The 20,946-nt window shown below is 32.8% G+C and overlaps 1 protein-coding gene across 2 annotated transcripts in view; it reads right to left on the bottom strand.

The window, feature by feature from the left end:
• The window catches only part of LOC129947255 (bifunctional heparan sulfate N-deacetylase/N-sulfotransferase), a 339,584-nt gene that overhangs the window by 217,810 nt on the left and 100,828 nt on the right, over positions 1 to 20,946 (bottom strand). The window contains exon 2 of one of the 2 annotated variants that reach the window (XM_056057757.1): positions 9,698 to 9,725. The exons of the other annotated variant lie outside the window; for it this stretch is intronic. The gene's annotated coding sequence lies outside the window, so the exon portion shown is untranslated. The remainder of the gene's footprint in view (positions 1 to 9,697; positions 9,726 to 20,946) is intronic. 2 annotated transcript variants of the gene reach the window in all.

The raw sequence follows: 20,946 nt of genomic DNA, 5'->3' as shown, positions 1-20,946 counted from the left end.
AGGAATTCAAAACAAATGTGCATCAACACCTCCTTTTAAACAATCTCTCCTCTTCCTAGTGCCCACAATGTGTCTGCATAATAAGAGTAGTAATATTCCCTAGAGTGTGAGCTTATTTAAAAAAATAATACTGGGTCCAAGCTGTGGAAAAACAAAACCTTTCGTATTATTTCACTTCGAAATTCAGCCTTATTTCGTTTTCTGAAAGTGGAATTTATTACACTTATTGGACGTTTCGAGTTTTTGGGCAATCTGACAATTTTTTCGTTTAATGTTTACGTTTGGACGATAAAATTTAAAACTGAATATTTCTTAGTGCCCAAAATAAACAAAAGTTTTGTCAGAATGCCCAAATGTTCAAACACATGACATCTTTTAGGCGGTATGTCAATAAGCAATTTGGGTATTATTATATTTTGAAAATTGATTTGGGCAATATTACATTAAAGGGCTTTGAACAACAAATGGACAACGAACAAACGTGATTTATATTTTAGAAAGTCAATTTCAAACAAAAATACATTTAAATTATAAGAAACCAATTATTACTAATGTTAGGATAATACAATTTTCATTTTGTTCTCTAAAACAAGAAAATTTTTTAAAAATAATTTGGAAGTAACAAATTGCAGTGTGGTTGCTACGAAACTCTATTCGCGTTCCACACACCATCCACACTGCAACAAATGAATTATTCGCGGGCAACTCAAAACCTCAAACTTATACAGTTCTCGTTTTGTTTTTTGTGTGAAAGGACATGGCTAAGGAAAATATGGAGACAAAATTGACAAATCGTCGATGTTTTAGAATAGTAAAAAAGCTTATGTGAAAGAAAAGTCAAAATATGCGAACATCCACAGTTCGTAGCTCATGTGCAAGATGCTTGATTTTGGGCTTTAAAGCATTTTCTTCTACAAAATATTTGGGCTATATTACCAAAGGTTTCTTTTTTATTTGAAGTGTCATAAACCAAAAAAAGTTTCAACACCCAAAGGTTCGGTAAAATTGCTCAAATCGTACAACAACAAAATGTTAATAAAATAATTATTTCTGGGTGCTATGACATTTTTAATTTGGGCGATGTAACTATGGACGAAAAGACCTAACGACTCCCCCACGGATGTCTGAAGCTGCTAATCTATGCCAATACAACCAAAAGGATTGATAACACACGGAAAACAAAATTCGCCGTCTTATCGCCAATATTCGGTCTCAAATGTTGAAAAAAGTCATCAAAATTTGGACCTCCAGATTAGTCTACATCCTATCCAACCGTAGCTTTCATTTGCCAGAAATATATACTTACATTATGATGCCAGGAGATTATCTTTCGAAAACTAAATTTCATTTTTGTTTTATTAAATTTCAAAATTGTTTACCTAAAAAAAAAAAAACAATTATTTATATTTTTCTAAAACCAAGATAAAAAGATGGAACGAAAATTATAAAGTCCTATTATGAATAAATAAGTTGAATTGTTTGAATAATTTTCAAAGAACTCCAAATTCCTTTCTCCCACAAAAATTTGCTGAAATTAAAAATTTCCTTTATTTTTAATATACTCGTATGTAGGTAAATTTTTGTCAAATTTATTTTTATCATATTTATTCGATTTCAACATTTCTAATTAAATTAATTGAATGTAGAATGTAGGTAGAAATTATGTGTGTATAGGGTGTTCAATTACAAATAAAACCAATAAAAAAGTAAAAACCAAATATAAACATTTGATCAACACCACAACGCTTTTCAGGTGGCAGCGTCACGTCGTCGTCGGTGGCAATGCGGTAGGTATGACGCCTATTTCCTAATATTTGCATTCTTCCCTATTCATTCGAGTTCGAGTACTCGAATGTTTGTTATGAACAATAAAAGGAAATAAATCTACAAAATTGGAATAAAAATACACATTTTTATTATTTTTTTTTTGTTCCTTTGGAAGAATAAATTTTTCATAACATTCCATTTAATTCAAATCAAATGTATACAAAACCGCGCACCAATAATTGAAATCAAACAAAAAAAAGAAATCCCAATTTCACAGTCATCAAATATTTGAAATGAATTGATATTCAATTACACATGCCAGCATACATTAAATTCTTCTTCTGTTTTTTTTTTGTATTATTGTAATTTTTATTCGTGTCGTTTTGAAATGAAAAATATGTAGAAAAAAAAAATAATATAATATAATAACCGCATAACAAATAAAAAAAAATGTTAACCACAATTTTAATGAAAATGCTGGCCGCACTTAAGTGAGTAAAGTGCATATATCTATAAGCATTGCAATAGGTACTAGAGAGAAGGACTATATAAAGTAGGTGCCTATATAAACATTATTTTTATATGTAAAAAGTATAGAATTATTATAAAAAAAAACTCAATTTCATTAATGAATAAACACAATTATTATTATAACGACAAACGAGAGAAATGAGATTAATTTAACGATGCAGATGCATATTGAATATATACACTTCATGTCACATGAATAGGGACAAGCTTTTCTCGTCTTTTTTTTTGAACATACATATTTTTCAAAGCCTAAGGTTTTTTTTGGAAAAAGCCAGGTTAGGTTAAAGTGGGTGTCCAAGATGGAAACGGACACACTTAGGCTAGTTTAATGGTCTATTGTGATATCACATGAGTCTTGAGGCTTCCTGATTTAGATCGTTTAGATCGTTAAAGAAGAATTCTCCTAGGCAATTATTGCATTTTTGAGCCAGAGCAGGGCACGTTCAGAGAAGATGAAGAACTGTTTCATCCTCTTCTCGTCCATACAGCTTCTGCAAAAGTTATTTAAGAATACGACTAGCCACGTGGCGTGCTTTCCTTTTAGACAGTGTCCGGTTATGACAACTATTATCGAGCTTATAGATAGCAAGCACCTTGAACGTTTTAAATCCAGTGTTGGCCAGATGTTTTTTGTGACCTGACACGTGGTGAAGTTGTTCCACCTTGTGTTTGCCTTCTTCAATGCGTCTTGTATTAGCAACAGTTTACAAGTAGCGATTGGTATGCCAGTACTTGCCAAACGTGGTAGGATGGGCTGTACTGTACCGTTCCTGGCGAGTTCATCTGCCTTACAGTTACCTGGAATGTCTCTATGCCAAGGCACCCAGCAAAATTGAATATTAAACTGATGTGCCATCTCCATTAGAGATGATCGACAGTTATGGACTGTTATAGAGTTTTAAGAGACAGAGTTTAAAGATTTCATAGCGGCCTGGCTACCTGAGAAGAATATCAGATGTTTATTTTAAGCCACGACAAGACTTCTTTTATGGCCAAAAGTTCCGCCTTGAACACGCTACAATGATTAGGAAGGCGGAATGAGACACTTAATTTCAGTCATTCAGAGTAAACACACACCTCCACCAGCCTCTTCTTTTGTTTTTGAACCATCTGTATAAAAATGGATTGAACCATCTTCCAGGGATGTCCTATCCTCCCAGAAAGATCTGGAAGGTATAGAAATTTCTGTCTAATTGCAGTTGGGGTGCTTATTTCACCTGAAAGGGAGGAGATAGGTATACCGATAGCTACATGTAAACTTATGCAAAAAGAAACAGCTTTTGCGATAGCAAATTCTAGGTGGTACAACTTACCAACATGAGCATATGGCCTTCACTGGACCTAAAGCGCTCTAAAGGCTTGTTATCTCAAAGCAGACTTCATATTAGCTCCCTAATAGGTTTCCTTACGGGACACTGTTTTCAAATGACTTCTGTAGGAGCTGTATGGACGAAGAAGAAGAGAAAACAATCTCTCATCTCCTATGCACTTGCCCTGCTCTTTCATTCAGACGCAAACTTCATCTGGGGGACTACTCTTTTGATAATCCCAGGGAACTAGCTAAAAAGGATATCAAATATCTTCTTCGCTTTATAAAAAGCTCAAAATGGTTGGAGAAGTGAGAAGTAATTCACTAGATTCATGTGGTATCACAATGGGCCTTTTTTTTGGCCTAAGAGTGTGGATTCTAATCTACAGCCCCGTTAATCTAACCTTGGAATTGATTATAAATACCTAAGAATTACGGAGAGCCAATGTTCTTGTTAGTCCACTGCAACGAAGCTTTGAAGCGAATAGCAGAGATTGCAGTTTTTTGTTTGCTAAATATGTCAAGAGGTGTTAGGTAGAGTAAGGTGTCCAGTGCCGCAGATGGGGTCGTGCCAAGCAATCCGCTAATACATAGGCAAGCTGGACTTTAAGTTTGTTATGGAAATACCCAAACGTTATGGCGGTTTTTCCGATAGTAAATACATCTTATGGTTTAGGTAAATACTGGTTTTATTGAATGGATTTTTTTCATTTGTACGACTTTTTTATTGATAATGTGAATTTGGCAATTGATATTCATGTTCGTAAAGTTGAAATTAAAATAAATTCTAAGCCTCTTTTGTTCAATAAAAAGCTAAGTTTACGAATAGCAATTAATGAAGATGGACTTCAAAATATTTATATCCAATTGGAACGAGAATTCTATGTTCTTAATTAAATCTAACCTAAAACGATTGTTATTCTCAGGTGTATGAATTACCTTGGTTCAAAATTTTTAAATGTATCATTTGTTTTTGAATCCATCGAACACTTTTTTGAATCTAATTACGAATGTAAGTTCAGCATGGACCGTCGAATATTTGTCTTTTGAATGTAAGGCAGATATTGGTTATTTCGAATGAAATATTTTAGAAGTTGAAGATGATCTCTTGAGTTTAAATGATGATAATAAACCAGGTCCAGACGAAATTCCACCTATTGTTCTTAAAAAATGTGCTGCTTCTCTTTCTGAATCGCTTTTCCTAATTTTTAATAGCTCTTGAAAGGTCGGCGAATTTCTTCTAACATGGAAGAAGTAATTTTTAAACCCTATTCATAAATCAGGGTCTTAATAGCAAATATACAACTACCGTCCGATTGGTAGATTGTCGTGTATTCCAAAACTCTTCGAGAAATGGATGTATACAAAAACTAACATTTTTAGTTCAGGAACATATTTCACCACTCCAACATGGTTTCGTTGCAGGAAGATCAACAACGACTAATGTTTCTATATTCTCCAATTTCATTTTAAATAAGCTCGAAGAAGGACATCATATTTATGTAATTTATACCGATTTTCAAAGGCATTTGATAAGTCACTCTATTTTAATGAAGAAATTCAAAAATTTTGGGTTTTTATTCTAAGTTGTTGAAATGGTTGGAATCTTATTTGAAGGGGCGAGTTCAATTTGTTTGCATTAACGAAGTTCTCTTAAAACCAATTTTGGTTTCATCTGATGTGCTTCAAGGTAGCCATCTTGGTCCCTTTCTTTTTCTAATTTTTATATATGATTTACCTAGTATTTTCCTCAATTCTAGTCAACTTCTTTTTGCCGATGAGTTAACGTTTTTTCGGTGACTACCACCTCTTACGGTGCACGAAAAACCAATTATATTTAAATGTCGCTAAATGTCAATGTTTTTCTTTTTCCTGCAACTTTTCTAAACACATCTTTGACTACAAAATTGGGAATTAAGTTCTGGAAAGAGTAAGTGAGAAAAAAGACGTTGGTGTAGTTTTTGGCCCTAAAATTAATTTGTTAATCACATTGAATTTAGTGTATCCAAAGCAAATTCCGTGCTCGGTTTTATCAAACGCAATAGCATAGACTTTAAAGACCCTTTTACTCTCAAATCGCTTTTTATCTTATATGTAATATCGATCTTCAAATACTGTTTTGTAATCTGGAATCTTTTTTTATAATATTCAATCTAAGAAAATTGAAATGGTCGAAAAAATGTTAACAAGATCCACTATTTAAAAATTTGTGTGGAACATCGAAACTCCATCATACAAAACTAGATGCAAACTTTTAGGTATTCAAGCACTTGAAAGTAGACGCAAAATGTTTTCTGTGAGGTTTAGAAGTGATATTTTATCATATCATATCAAATGTCCTTATAAATGAAAACAAAATCCCACACATGCAAATAGTTATCTAGTAGTTTAATTGTAGATTTCTTGAAAGCTATTCCCACACGTTTTCCATTATGCTCAGGTCAGAAGAATATGAGAACCATGATAATAGGTTCACACTTTGCTCCTGAATCTACGCTTTTGTTGTATGTTGTATGTTCCGCTCGTGCGCTATGTATTGGTGTATTATCTTGTTGGAAAGTCCATCGTTGTCCAACAAATAATTAAAAAAACTGTGGAAAAGCTCGTTCCAGAATCGATTTGTAAGTGATTGCGTCATTTTAGAGCTTTGGAAGTCCTGCTCCGCTGTCCCGTAATAGGTGATTGCTTCCCATTCCATTATACCGCCTCCTTTGCTATGCCGTTTATGAAGATAGATTTCTTCCATTCTTAAATGATGGAAATATTATTTACATCCATCAGGTCCATCCAATTAATTTTATGGTCTGCCTTCAGTATCACCCGAGCAACGGTCGATCAACTAGCATTTACCCCAGCTCTGCCTTGAATTTACTAATGGAAAGCCTTGTATTTGAAGCGCCCTTACTATCCCTTGCTTTCGGAAATGATGTGGCTTTCTTTACTTTTCCTATGTTGTTCTTTTCATACCTCATTTGCTCCTTGAGGTAGTTGAATACAACATTTTGAATACAGCATTTGACCTTCTTCTAATTTTGCTGGTTATAAAACGGATGGTTTTGCCGAAATCATGGTAAGATCGAATTTGTCCTATTTCCTCATTGGTTAGACCATTTCTTGTACCCATTCTTCTTGATTCTATTAAATTAACACTCGGACAAAGCTCCTAAACAATGGCATTATTCTTTTATATGATTTAAAACAACCAAATAGGTGAATTAAGATATTTTCCTTATCCATGTGCAACAAAAAAACATGTACTTTTTATGACTTTTTCTCGGAAAACCGCCATTTTCCTTATATTTATCAACTTAATCCAAAATTTTTGTTTGCAATATTAAGTTAATCATAAATATCTCATTTGCGTTTTTCCCAAAAAACCTTAGGGCTTGAAAAATATGGTCAGATAAAAAACAAAAAGAGCTTGTCCCTATTCATGTGACATAAAGTGTATATAGCGATGTTGCAATGGTGCATTGTTGAATATGAAAAATCAAACTTTATTAACTGCGCATCATAGCGTAGCTACGTGTTCATATGTAACGTATAAAGTATATTAAAATTTAATGTAACTGGCGTTAATTATGTTGGCCAGAATAATGTGCAGGTCTAGTAATTAAATTGCTGTCACTTGACAGGACAATTATTATTAATATTAAGTTAAAAAAAACTACCTACCTATCTACTGAATTAATAATATTTTTTTTATAATTTTTTCTATACACACTTACCTGTAATGAGGTCAAAAATAGACAAAAGTTAGCAAACATTTTTTTGTAAAACGAGAATTATACATTTACGAGTACATATCTTCATTTAGACGGAAAACACAATGTTTTTAATGTTTATTACATATTTAATATGATTTTTATATGTTTTTAACTTTTTTCCCAGAATTATAAACAAAAAGATGTTTTTTGAACTTTGAAACAAGATACAATTTTAAAACGACTTATCAATAACACAGGTCAACTGCAAATTTCTGTCTGAGATATGATTTGAAAGGTTTATTAATACTTCTTTGAGAAAAAAAAACGTTCTTTTCTAAAAAATACTAGAAACCAACTTTTCGAAATGTTCTTCCCTTAAAGAAAAACGAAAATCAATAGCTGTGAGTAAAAATCGTTAAAACTTAAGATTGTCCGAATCGATTTCGATAGTTCTTTTAAATCATCTACTGGTATAGGATATTTCAGCATGCAATTAAAGAAGAATTCGAAAAAGAAATAGACACATACATATTATAAATAAGGGGTGATTTTTTAGTTATTATGTTTTTGGCAACAATGGTTTAAACAGCTGACGGACGTTTAGCGTTTTGTTTCACTGTCAAACATCTTCAGTTTGGTCTATAATTTAACCATGAATCGTCTTACAAGCGAACAAAGCTTGCAAAAAATTGAATTTTATTATCGAAGTGAGTGCTTTGTGAAGAAAGTTTATCGCGCGCATCTTCCGGCTATTGTGACTAAGCAGAATTGTCGATTTTAGAGTGAATATCCGCCAGACGCATTGCAAGAGCTACCAATGCATCCAGAAAAAGTAACAGTTTGGTGCAGTTTTTGGGCTAGTGGCATTGGACCGTACTTCTTCATAGAAATGGTGAGGGCTACCGTGAAATGATATCCAACTTTTTTTGCCCAAAATGCAAGAGTTTGACTTGTATGACATGTGGTTTTAACAAGACGGTGCCACGCTCAACATTGGACTTATTGAGAGGCGAGTTCGGTGAACATTTTATTTCACTATTATTATTTCCATACAGACAAGCCCGTTACAATTGACGCATTGGAAAACAACATTGAAGCATTTATTCGTAAGATAACGGCCGAAATGTTGGAAAGAGTATGCAGTAATTGAAGTATGCGGATGGACCATTTGAGGCGCAGTCAAGGTCAACAAACTTCAAACATTAGATGATATGAACTGTACTATAGATTCAAATAAACATTTCATAAATATTTCTGTATAGCATGTGTTTTTTTTTTTTTGAAAAACTTTCCTATAGCTTTTAAAAAATCACCCTTTATATATTTCTCAAAAATAATACTCGGTGTAGTTATCCAAACTCAAAAAAGATAACCTATTCTAAAAATATTAGCTAGACTGATGTTATAGAAAATATTATATACTGTCCCCGATATTACCTTTCCAGAGAAAGGTTTTGTAATCGATCCGACTGATCGAATAAAAAAAATTGACATGTCTCGACCATTAAAGGTCCGTAAAATCTAAATCAATGATTCTTAGAGAGATGTCAACTTCAAATAAATTTTGTTTTATAGATAATAAGCTCGAAAAATTCAGAAAAAAATTCAAAAAATTAAGTGAGTACGTTTTTTTTACTATAACGAAAAAATTTAAACATTTTGATCGAACCAATAACGCTAACGACTTCAACTAAATTGTATATTATGTACTGTGATTTAATAATTAATTAGTATGATTAAAAAAAAATTAAAGGTTAGTTGTATAACTCAAAAAAATATTTATCACCTCGAATATTTTTACGAACACAAAGGAATATTATGTCCAAAATAGTTTTAAGCACCGAAGAATAATGATTTTGACATCTGGTGAAATTTTGAGGAAATTGGAAATAACATTTTTTTTTAAAAAAATTAAAATAAAAAAAAAAATACTAAAAGTTGTTAAAAATTGGATAACAACTCAAATATCGTGGCAACATTTAAAAGTATTGCTTTCAAATTATTTTTTATTTTTATAAAATTTGTAGAAAAATTTAAATTAATGTTTGTTTTTGCATAAAAAATAAGAATCGGAAAAAACTGAACTTCAAAATTACATAATTTTATGTTGTTAACGTAAGAGAATGTTCTTAGCAAAAATCCACCCGCAATTTTTTCATAAAAAATAAAAACTTTCAAAAACTGCTTAAATTGATAAAAATTGGGTTTCGATGTTGGCAACAAAAACAAATAATAAAATAAAAATAATTTTTCTATTATCAAAATATCGGTGCTAATGTTCTAATTAATTATTCAGAAAAATGTAATTAACTTTAAAAAAAAGATAAATTTAAAAAGAAATCTACCAATTTGAAGAAAAATGTACCACAAAATTGTAACCTACCTTATAATTTGTCACTTATTACTGTCACCTAAAATTTAAAGTAGATTTATGTTAAAAAGATTCTGTGTAAATAAATAAATTTTATAAAAAAATGTAACAGCTCGAAATAAAAAAAATCATAAAATATACATAAAAACATTTTTTATTAAAAGTTCCTTAGTTGTCGTGTTTAAATTGTTTAATCTTAATTAAATAAAATGAAGAATTTCAAAAACTTTTTTGAAAATTTATGAATTTTCTGTTATTGTTTCACATTCTCAATTTGAATAAATAAAATAAGCTTGAACTTGAAAAGTAAACCATTTTGTATATATTTATTCATTTGCAATTGTTTATAAATCCTTAAATTTTATTTTTTCAATATTAGTCCTTTGCAGAGTTTTCGAATTAAGAGTGTACTCAATATCAGAGCAACAGATGACAGGCTTTTTAAAGAATATAATTTTGGGAATGCAATCATTGTCAAAAGCTTATTTAATTCAACTATGATATTGCATTCGTTGATTTAACCTGAAAATTGGGATGTTAAATTTTGCAATTCGCCTTAAAAAGACTGCAAACATTTTTTCGCCAAACATTTAACTGCAATCATTTGAGACTTCTTAAATTCTTTGCATTCACTTGAAGTCTTCTTTGTTAAAACAAAAACTGACAATTGATAGTTTTCTTTTATACTTACAGAAGATGAAATAATTTTGAATTCATTCTCGAGGTACTCAGTCGAAAATCAATTTTTACAAAGTTTCAGTTGAATTTTTTATAGATTTGTATTTCTGTAAAAAGAAATTGTCTATTGAATTTTGTTCATAAATTTTACTAAATGTAAGTTTTTTTTTAAATAATAAAATAAGATTAAAATTAATTCCCTTATTCATGTTCAAGATATTTGAGTAAAAAATCACTTTTATCAATTTGTAGAAGTTCTAGACTTTTTGTTAAAAAAAATTATCAATCCAATTTTTCTAAAAATTAGAGCGGATAAATCTTACCTTTTTTTTGTTCCTAAAGAATTCGCAGGGATTTACTTTTTTTTTGCTTTTTCTAATATTTTCTTTTCCCTCGGCATGAAAGAAGTTAAAGTTTTTATACCTAAAGCAGGAAAATGCTCCCAAGTCAATCCTAAAGATCTACGACCTATAAGTATATCATCATTCCTTCTTAAGACCTTGGAAAGATTGATTGATATCTATTTAAGGGCACGTATCGATACAAGACTTCTGTCTTCGTCTCAACATGCCTACTTTAAAGGTAAATCGGTGAAAACAGCGTTACACACTGTAGTACACACCATCGAATATTCTCTCCATCATAAAGAGTTCACTATGGTTGCTTTCCTTGACATCGAAAGTGCCTTTAACAACGTGGACATATCTGCAATCACATCTGCACTAAATTCTTTAAATGTAGAGAGTTCGCTTCGGAAGTTAATTCATTTAATAACTAACTCAAAACTGGCCAAATCTTCTAGTAGACGATTCGTTAGTAGAGGGACACCGCAAGGTGGTGTTCTATCCCCTCTCTTCTGGATCCTAGTGGTGAATGAAATCCTAACTAGTCTGGATGCGGAGGGTTTCAGAGTGAAAGCCTATGCGGACGACGTTGCTATAGCAGTTTCAGGAAAGAATCTTAACATCCTAAAAGAACTCTTACAAAATGCCTTGGACAGACTAATACTTTGGGCTGATCGGTGTGGACTGGGTGTTAACCCACTCAAAACCGATATGGTCTTATTTTTGAGGAGATACAAAATTCCATTTGTCAACCCTCCCTATATTAAAGGAATCCAATTAAAATTCTCAGACGAGGCTAAATACCTGGGTCTTGTCTTAGACAAAAAACTAAATTGGAAATGCAACGTACAGGAAAGAGTCAAAACTACTGTAGCTCTCCTTTCTTGCAAAAAAGCTATTGGTAATAAATGGGGTTTACAACCCAGAATCACGCATTGGCTATACACATCGGTAATCAGACCGATTTTAACGTACGTTGTGGCAGTATGGTGGACTGCTTTAGAGAAAGGTATAAACAGGGATATACTTAATAAAGTCTAACGTTCAGCTTGCCTACGTATAAGCGGATCGCTTCGCACGACCCCGTCTGCGGCACTGGACACCTTGCTCTACCTTACACCTCTTGACATATTTAGCAAACAAATAGCTGCAAGCTCTGCTATTCGCCTCAAAGCTTCGTCGCAGTGGACTAACAACAACATTGGCCATTTCGTAAGTCTAAGGTACTTAGAATCAATTCCAAAGCACACAGGCTACACCATCCCCAGACTGCAATTCGACAGAAACTTCCAGATTTCTATACCTCCCAGATCTTTTGGGAGGATAGGACATTTTTGGAGGATGAATCAATCCATTTTTACACAGATGGGTCAAAAATAAAGAAGGGGTTGGTGGAGGTGTGTACTATGAACGAATGAAATTAAGTCTCTCATTCCGGCTTCCCAATCATTGTAGCGTGTTCCAAAAGGAGATGACACAACAGTTTAATATTCACTTTTGCTGGGTGCCGGGCCATGGAGTCATTCCAGGTAACTGTAAGGCAAATGAACTCGCCAGGAACGGTAGAGTACAGCCCATGCTGTCACGTTTGGCAAGTACTGGCATACCAATCGCTACTTATAAACTGCTGCTAATGCAAGACGCTGTGACGAGGCAGGCACCAGGTGGAACAACATCACCACGTGTCAAGCCACAAAAAACATCTGACCAACACTGGATTTAAAACGTTGAAGGTGCTTGCTTTCTCTAAGCAGATCGCATATAAGCTCGATAATAGGTGTCATAAGCGGACACTGACTAATAGGGAAGCACGCCACGTGACTCGGCGTATTCTCAAATGACTTTTACAGAAGCTATGGACGAGGAAGAAGGGGGACTCAAGCTGGTTCCATTGAGCTTAGGAGGAAGCCTCAGATTCATGTGGTATCACAATGGGCCATTAAACTGGCCTAAGTGTGTCCGTTTCCATCTTGGACAGCCACTATAACCTTACCTAACCTAATATTTTCTTTTCAAGTGGATAAACTTTAAAATGTTTGAAAATATTAAAGTCTTGAACTTATGTACCTTTTTATAAAATCTTGCACGTGTTTTATTTACGTATATTCGACTCAAATATCTTTTCAAAAATTTAAAATATTGGCTTCAAACTTATTTTATCTTATAAGAAATATTGTTTTCAACATTCGGTAAAATTTAAAAAAAAAACGAATTGACAGTTTTTTTTACAAAAAAAACTCTAAAAAAAAAAACAGTACTAAAACTTGGTAAAAAATTACTTTCGACTCAAATAGTTTTTCAAAAATTAAAAATATTGGCTTCAAACTTATTTTATTTCACAGAAAATATTGTTTTCGATATTCAGTAATTTTTATATAAAAATCCAACAGTCCGTTTTTTCATAAAAAATAAAATCTACAAAAAATAGTACGCAAATTTGGTAAAAATTGATACAAGTACAAATAGACAAACTTTTAAGCAAGACAAAGCGACAGACGGGATGGGAAGTTATCAGTGTGGGTCGCATCCCAGCGGCTTTTTTTTTTTTATTTTTTAACTTTTGTATTATTGTTATTTGTATAACGATTTCATTTTGTGTGTCCCAAATTTCATGCGACCTCAACCTTTGATAACTAAAATATGTATGTGAAATTAAGATCACGATGAATTGAATTGAAATTTTTGTAAGATTTGTCTCCATTTTTGAAAAATTATAACCGTAACTCAAATTTAAAAAAGTGAAGTATCAATATTTTTGTAATATTGTCCTACATAATAAAATTGTATGCTCTAATCTATTTTATTTTCAAGTGTCATGGTTTATTATTATTTAAGTGGTTTTAAGAAGTCTTATATCTTTTTTGCTGCTGTTAGACTTATTTTAGGTTTTTATGGTTGTTAAAGTTATATAAAAATAAAAACGCCAAGAGTATACTTATCAGAACTTCTCAAGATCTATGGGGAATTTTTATATATTACAAATTGCATAAAGTAAAGTAAATATAATAAAAATAAGTAACCTATAACAACTGCAGTCCCCTCTTTAACATGAGATGAGGATTTCTAAAATGAGATATAACTTTGGAAAGTACCCATGGAAAAAGGTATAGGTACTCCAAAACGACTTTATCTACCTTTTTGAAACATCCCTTGTGTACGGTTTATCATATACATATATATTTATGTAGCCGTGTAAAAACATTCATATAAGAGAAAATAAGTTTAAGTGAATTTGATATAAATGCAAGTTGTTTGACTAAAGTAAATGAAAAAATAAATAAGGTTAAGGGAAATGTTTTCTGTTTTGTTTACCTTAACTGTTTTGATAAAATAAAATGAAGCAATTTGTTACAAGCTGACAAAAATGTCAGAGGTCATATTTCCAAAGTTTTGATACCTTCGGTGAGCAATCTGATGAAAATTGTAAACTTTTTAACATCTGTAACTAAAACCAGTACATATGTTTTAAACATCTAAAAATATTATTTATTTAACCTAAGTTCTTATAAGGTCTCAAAAGAACCACTACAAAAAAAAACTCAAACTTTCTCAATCCTTTTCTCCCAATTGAGGTTTTTCCACTTTAACCTCATAATAAGGTTTTTCAAAATAATTTCCAAAGCACCACACACCTAAACTTCATTGACTCCGATATCACAACACACACAAAAAACCTCAAATAGACGTTTCATCACCTATGAGCTTTTGAGAAACTATTTCAACAATCCTGCATTTATTCGAATGCCATTAAAACTCTTCAAAGGTTTTTCTAGGATCCAAACAAACTATTAACGTTGAGAAGCGAATCAAACCAATAACAAAAAAAAAAACATTTATTTAGGTCGTTTGGTAAGGTACACCTCCTAATTCATGGGAAAACTTTTTCAAATTAATCACTTATTGAATACAAATAAGGAGGAACTTAACTCAAAGTTTCTTTGCTTTGAATTTCTGTCGAAAGAGAAACCTACTAACCCCAATCCAATTCCAAATCCAAAAACCTACTAAGTTCCTTTTCGTTTTCGATCACAAATCAACTTAAATTTAAGCTCGTAAAACCAATATTCCATAGTTGATGTGCCTTCGTCCTTATGCCGTATCGTTGCCGTTACCGTCGTCGTCCTTAGACGTGTCGTTCGACGTTTGTAGTTTCTCGTCGTAGTAGTGTCGTTGGTTGTCGTCCTGTCTGTCTTTTTATATCGCATTTAAGGACGACGGAGAAGAACATATCGGTATGCCAATCCGCCCACAACCATATTGACACTCTTCTGATGAAATCAGTCCTGAAACCACTCCTGAACCACCAGCTTTCATTGTTCATTAAAATCCCGGAACACCAAGAGAGTGTTTGAGACCAAAATGGAAAGGAGGGCATATTCGCTTGCCAAACCACGCATCATCGAAGTTCCTCCGTATATTGAGGAAAGCCCATTAACAAGGACGACGACGATGAGGACGACGAGCGAACGGCGATGATGAAGAAAGTTAAGAGGAAAAAAATAAACTACCTTTATGTGGTGTCGGTGTCAGTGTCGGTGACGGTGTTGGTGTCAGGGGAGTAATATCATAACACATCGCAACATACATAACACACCTCCTCCAACTTAAATGCCAGGTCGTAAGAAATCAATTTTATTTCATATTAATTCCTCTATCGCATCATATCCTCCCTCTAAACCACCACCACCTACCCCTCCCCCAAATCCAACATTTTCTACCATCTCAACTTCTAATATCGAGTGATTGACCGACCAAAGGGACCAACTAAAACGAAGCACCATATCGCCATCACCGTCGTCGGTCGTCGTCGTCCTCGTATATAGTTCAGCATAGCCATCACACCGGGAAAATATATAGGACAGGACAACCTGCAATTATCCAAATGGCAGTTCCTGACTCAGAAATGTGGCGGCGGCGGTGCGGTCGCCAGGTCCTGATGGTGATGGTGGCGATGGCGGTGGTGTTGGAAGTGCTATCATTTTCAATGGTTCCTTGAACTCCGATGTGAAAGGTATCTCTGTCTCTGCCCTGGTGCTGTCGGTCGTGCACATAGTTCACTATAGACGACACTCTCGTTTGTAGCAGAATAGAGCAAAGCGTTGAGGTGTTTTTGGTCTAGCTGGTGTGTCCTCGTAGCGCAATATAACATAACACTACACTTACTGTGTATTAGGGTGTTTCAAAACAAAAAACTTCGGGAATTCATGCATTTTTCAAACGGCTTTAATTCAAATCCGATGACAAAATTCAAACCCGATACTGAGTACGTCAGTTTTTGAGTTACTAACTTTTGAAAATTCTTTCAAAAAAATGTGTATAATGTTCTTTGAAGTTATTTAAGTAAAATTCGCGATGGTTTTCCAAATTCCTAATCCCCATTTTCAATATTCACTAAAAATATTTACTGTGCTATATAGATTTTCAAAAAAAATTTCAGAAGTTTATAATTTTCATCATTTTTTACTGAAATCTTAAAAAATGTCTAAACGTTTTGTTTAACATAAAAGAGTTAAGCGATTTGAATTGAATTTATGGTTTTGTAACGAATCCGTCGCCTAAACAAGGTTAGCACATCATGTTTTTGAAATATGTTAAAAAATATAAAAATAATTTGGAAAACGAGTATTTTTAACTTTGAGCAGTTTTCAGCACTGAAATTTAAATGAAACGATTTTTTAAAAACTCTAAAAGACAAAGATTTGCATTTTGCAAAATCATCATTCAATTTTGTATAATAACGGCGTTTTTGGAAGTTTTTAACATTTTTCAAGAAGTGTATTTTAAAAACCTGATGTGATGGACAAATTATAAGGCTAATTTAATCGAATTCAGGAAAACTTAATCGTTTAAAAAACTATTGTTTCAAAAAATAAGTTAAGAAGGCAGGTCACCTTAGAATGTAATGGCCGTTAAAAAACTTGAAGTTTTGTAACCCTGTTTTGGAAATAAGGTATTTTAAAATATTGCAAAATTATTTCTGATTTTCCACGACTTATAACTTCTGAAGCGTGTTTCTCAATACTGCATGTTTTTAGCTGGCCGAACTCATAACTCAGTCCCGATTCAATCGAAATTTTGAATATAGCTTGGGGAACGCATTGTCCTTAAAAAAAGATCTTTTTAATTATGTTCTGTATTAGAAAACACTCACTTTTACCCTTAAATTTAAACCCGTTAGGAAAATAACAAGGCTTGAACGGAAAAATAGAGATAGGTAACATTTTCAACATTCTTGATGTGCGGTTAAAAAAGAATCTCAATACTTTATAGTTCAAACGAAATTGAGCTCACAGGTGGACATTTCTAAAAATGCAAGTTTTGCACCTGATTTCTTTGGAGATGGGGAAATGCAGCTGCCTAATTCCCCAAGGCCTGAAATATTTCGTCGATATGAGAATGGGGTAAGATCTTCGACCATAGTTCTATAGCCTTTTGCTTGTTCTGTAGTTTCAAATAAAAATATTTAAGATCTCAAATCGATTAGAAGTTTTCGGAATTATTATTACCCTTTAATTTAATACCGTTAGGAAAAAAACAATAACTGGACGGAACCACATTCTTGATGTACGGTTAAAACAAAATTCCAATACTTTACAGTTCGACCGAAAATGAGCTCAGAGATGGACATTTCTAAAAATGCAAGTTTTACAGCTGATTTTTTTTGGAGATGGGGAAATACAGCTGTCTTATTCCGCACGGCCTGAAATATTTCAGCGATATGAGAGTGGTGTAAAATCTTCGGCCATAGTTCTATAGCCTTTTGCTTGTTCTGTATTTCAAATAAAAATATTTAAGATTTCAAATCGATTAAAAGTTTTCTGAATTATTATTACCCTTAAATTTAAACCCGTTAGAAAAAAAAAGTATTGGATGGAAAACAGATATAGGTAAAAGTTTCCACATTCTTGATGTGCGGCTAAAAAAGAATCTCAATACTTTACAGTTTGAACGAAATTAAGCTCACAGGTGGACATTTCTAAAAATGCAAGTTTTACACCTGATTTCTTTGGAGATGGAGAAATACAGCTAACTTATTCCGCAAGGCCTGAAATATTTCGGCGGTATGAGAATGGGGTAAGATCTTCAGCCATATTTTGCTTGTTTTGTATTTTCAAATAAAAATATTTAAGATCTCAAATCGATTAGAAGTTTTCGAAATTATAATAAACCTGTAATTTAATACCGTTAGGAAAAAAACAATGATTGGACGAAAACACATTCTTGATGTACGGTTAAAAAATAATCCCAATATTTTACAGTTCGAACGAAAATGAGCTCACAGGTGGACATTTCAAAAAATGCAAGTTTTACAGAGATGCGAATACAGCTGACTAATTCAGCAAGGCCCGAAATATTTCTTCGATATGAGAGTGGGGTAAGATCTTCGGCTATAGTTCTATAACCTTTTGCTTGTTCTGTATTTTATTATAAAAATATTTAAGATCTCAAATCGATTAAAAATTTGTCTTAATTATTGCTACCTTCAAGAAAGTCCATTTTCTGGATATGAATAGTTCATTCAAAAACCCTGTTTAACACTCAAAAAATGACACAGCTAAAAGCGGGCTAACTCAAGTCTTCATATTCAGCTTATCCTGTCTTAATTCAATGTGTTGTGTGATGAATTATTCCTTGTGATTGGGATGAGTTGAATGTGATGAGTTGTGTCATGACCAACTCGACTGTGTTGAGTTATACCCGACCTACGTTAAAGCACTAAACCCCCAAAAAGGAAACGATTAAGGATTTTTTTTTAAATCTGACTTATTTTTTGGGACACCCTTTTGTGTGTGTATATAAATGAGGACGACTCAAACAAAGGCTCGCACATATAAATTATAAGGATACGTTGAAATTTGATATATTATCTGTACTTTATTATAGAATTGCAATTAACCGTCAACCTCTCCCTCCAACTCTCTCTCTTTCTCTCCTATAAAAGCGAAGCCATCTAAATGAAATGACAGTGGGGTTGGTATTGGTTCAAAAAAGAGGCAAAATTGTTTGTGGTTGTCAAGTTGGTCTGTGTTAACGGCGGCATCGGGCGACACCACGACGATGAAACGTGAGTCTCTTAAGGGAGGAGAAATAATATAGCACGACACTAACAGGTCACAGTATTTAGTAGATTTACCGGGTAAAGTTCTAAGAATACTTCCTCAAGGGAAGCGCCATCATAAGGCTATATAAGGAAAGTCAAAAGTTCATAAGAACATGTGAAAGATCTAAAATCATAGATATCCATGCCCAAAGGAAGTCGAAGACGAAAGTGAATTATTATCTGGAAACACCACACGAGTAGTACATGCAACAATCTCTTAATGGAACTTGGATGTACCTTCAAGTTAGTTGGGGTTAATTTTAACGTACACAAGTCTTTGCTGCTCATATCTTTTTTTTTCTAAAGAGAGAGAAAAAAAAGGAAATTCTAAAACATTTTTTTAAGGAAAAAAGGATACGAATTCCAAATTAAGGATGCTTTGGTAAATTCGTAGGGATATAAAATTCGTTGGGTTGGGAAGAAGCGCGCTTTGACACACTACACCCTATGCGAAGTCATTACCGATGACTGAGTTAAAAAATTATATAAAAATCTCTTAATTTTTATCGTAGAGCATTTGAAAAATAGAAGAAGAAGGAGAAGATTAATTTCATCAACGGCAATGGCTTGACATAAATAATCCTGCCATTTTGAAGGGGGGTAATTTATTTCTTTGATGACGTGCTTTATAACTTTTTTTTCTCCCTGTCTGACTTTCGGTCTGTTTCTAACTCTAAAAGGGGTTGTGGGATGGGCTTGAGGGGGTGGTAAATAAAATGAAGATTTTTGAAATTAAAATCCAAAAATATAGAAACGTCTATAAATTGATAACTCGTTTATTCACAATCCGTTGAACAAAGCTTTATAGAAAATTTATATAAATGTGCTTTGAGCTTCGATAAATCGTTGATGTGCGTCTTCAATATAAACTTGATGGTTCATTGCATTTTTGTTTTATTATTTTTTCTCTTTTATTTATGTCCTTTTTTCGAATGTACACACACATAAATAGATATAGAACTTTCAAGATATATAGAATTGATATTAAAGATTAAGTTGGCATTTGAGTAAATTTATTGGTTTTTATATTGGAACTTCGTTTTTTGGGGTTTTGACTTTTGATGATTTTATTTATCATCAAGCAGAAAGTTAAGTTGAGTTTGAAATTTTATTTATTTATTTATGGTTTATTGTGACTTTCTGGGTGATATCTTTTTATATACTGATGATGATGATGAGTTTGACTTCTTGCATCAACAGTTTTGTTTTAATATACTCAGATATGATTTAAGTTGAAATATAAATTTATAAATTTAAAGTTAGTTGAGGAGGTTTTTCTTAGTTGGAAATTGTTTGGTTTTCAAGGCAAGGAGTGAGGACCTTAAATTCCAGTAAAATTTATGTTTTCAGGTGGACAGGTTTTGTGGAGAGGGCAACACTTTTTAAATGTAATTAATTTACAAACAAATTAAGAGCTCTTGCCGTCACAAACAAAATATTATACTTTGGCTAATAGCTTTTCGTTAGTTGTGTTAAAGTAGTGGATTAGTTTTCAAGGTAAAATTTAAACTTTATTTTGCATAAGTTAGGCAAGTTCATTCGAATAAAACATAAAAATGCTTGTAAGAAACTTTAAAAAATAATTCATTCATATTTATTTTTTTTTTAATTAACTTTTGTGTGAAATTTTTTTAGTTAAAGTTAAATGGAAATATAAACATTTCATAGAAAAAGAAAGTTTTTTCGAAATATGTAGAGAGTGGTTAAATTTCAAGGGCCGATGTTGCTTGTGAACCACATTTACAATGCAGTTTTTTTTTTGGATTCTGTTGGATATTTCTCAATTTTAGACTAATTCAATTTGAGCCATGGGAAGACACACAAAGGAGCAACGCGTTAAAATTAATCAAGCTTGTTTTAAAAATGGGCGTTCAAATCAAAATGCATATTATGCACTTCGTGATTCCAAATGTGCTTACAATTGGAAAAATCGGGTTTGTGCAGCTTGTACTGCACAAAGTATTGCTGCTCTTCGTTATAGTGCATCCACCTCAACTTGTCGTCGTGCCTAACAATTGCACATCTCATGCACATCGTTCAAGAACATTACGATGTTTTAGTTCACACAAGAACTAAAGCTTCTTGTCTATTTCAAGCGCGTCGTCAATGGTTAGAATGGTGGCAAGAAATGGCAAGAG

Source organism: Eupeodes corollae, chromosome 2, assembly GCF_945859685.1.
Source record: "Eupeodes corollae chromosome 2, idEupCoro1.1, whole genome shotgun sequence".
Taxonomy (NCBI): Eukaryota; Metazoa; Arthropoda; class Insecta; order Diptera; family Syrphidae; genus Eupeodes; species Eupeodes corollae.
Note: the sequence above shows the minus strand (reverse complement) of the source record. Positions and strands in the feature narration are given on the sequence as shown.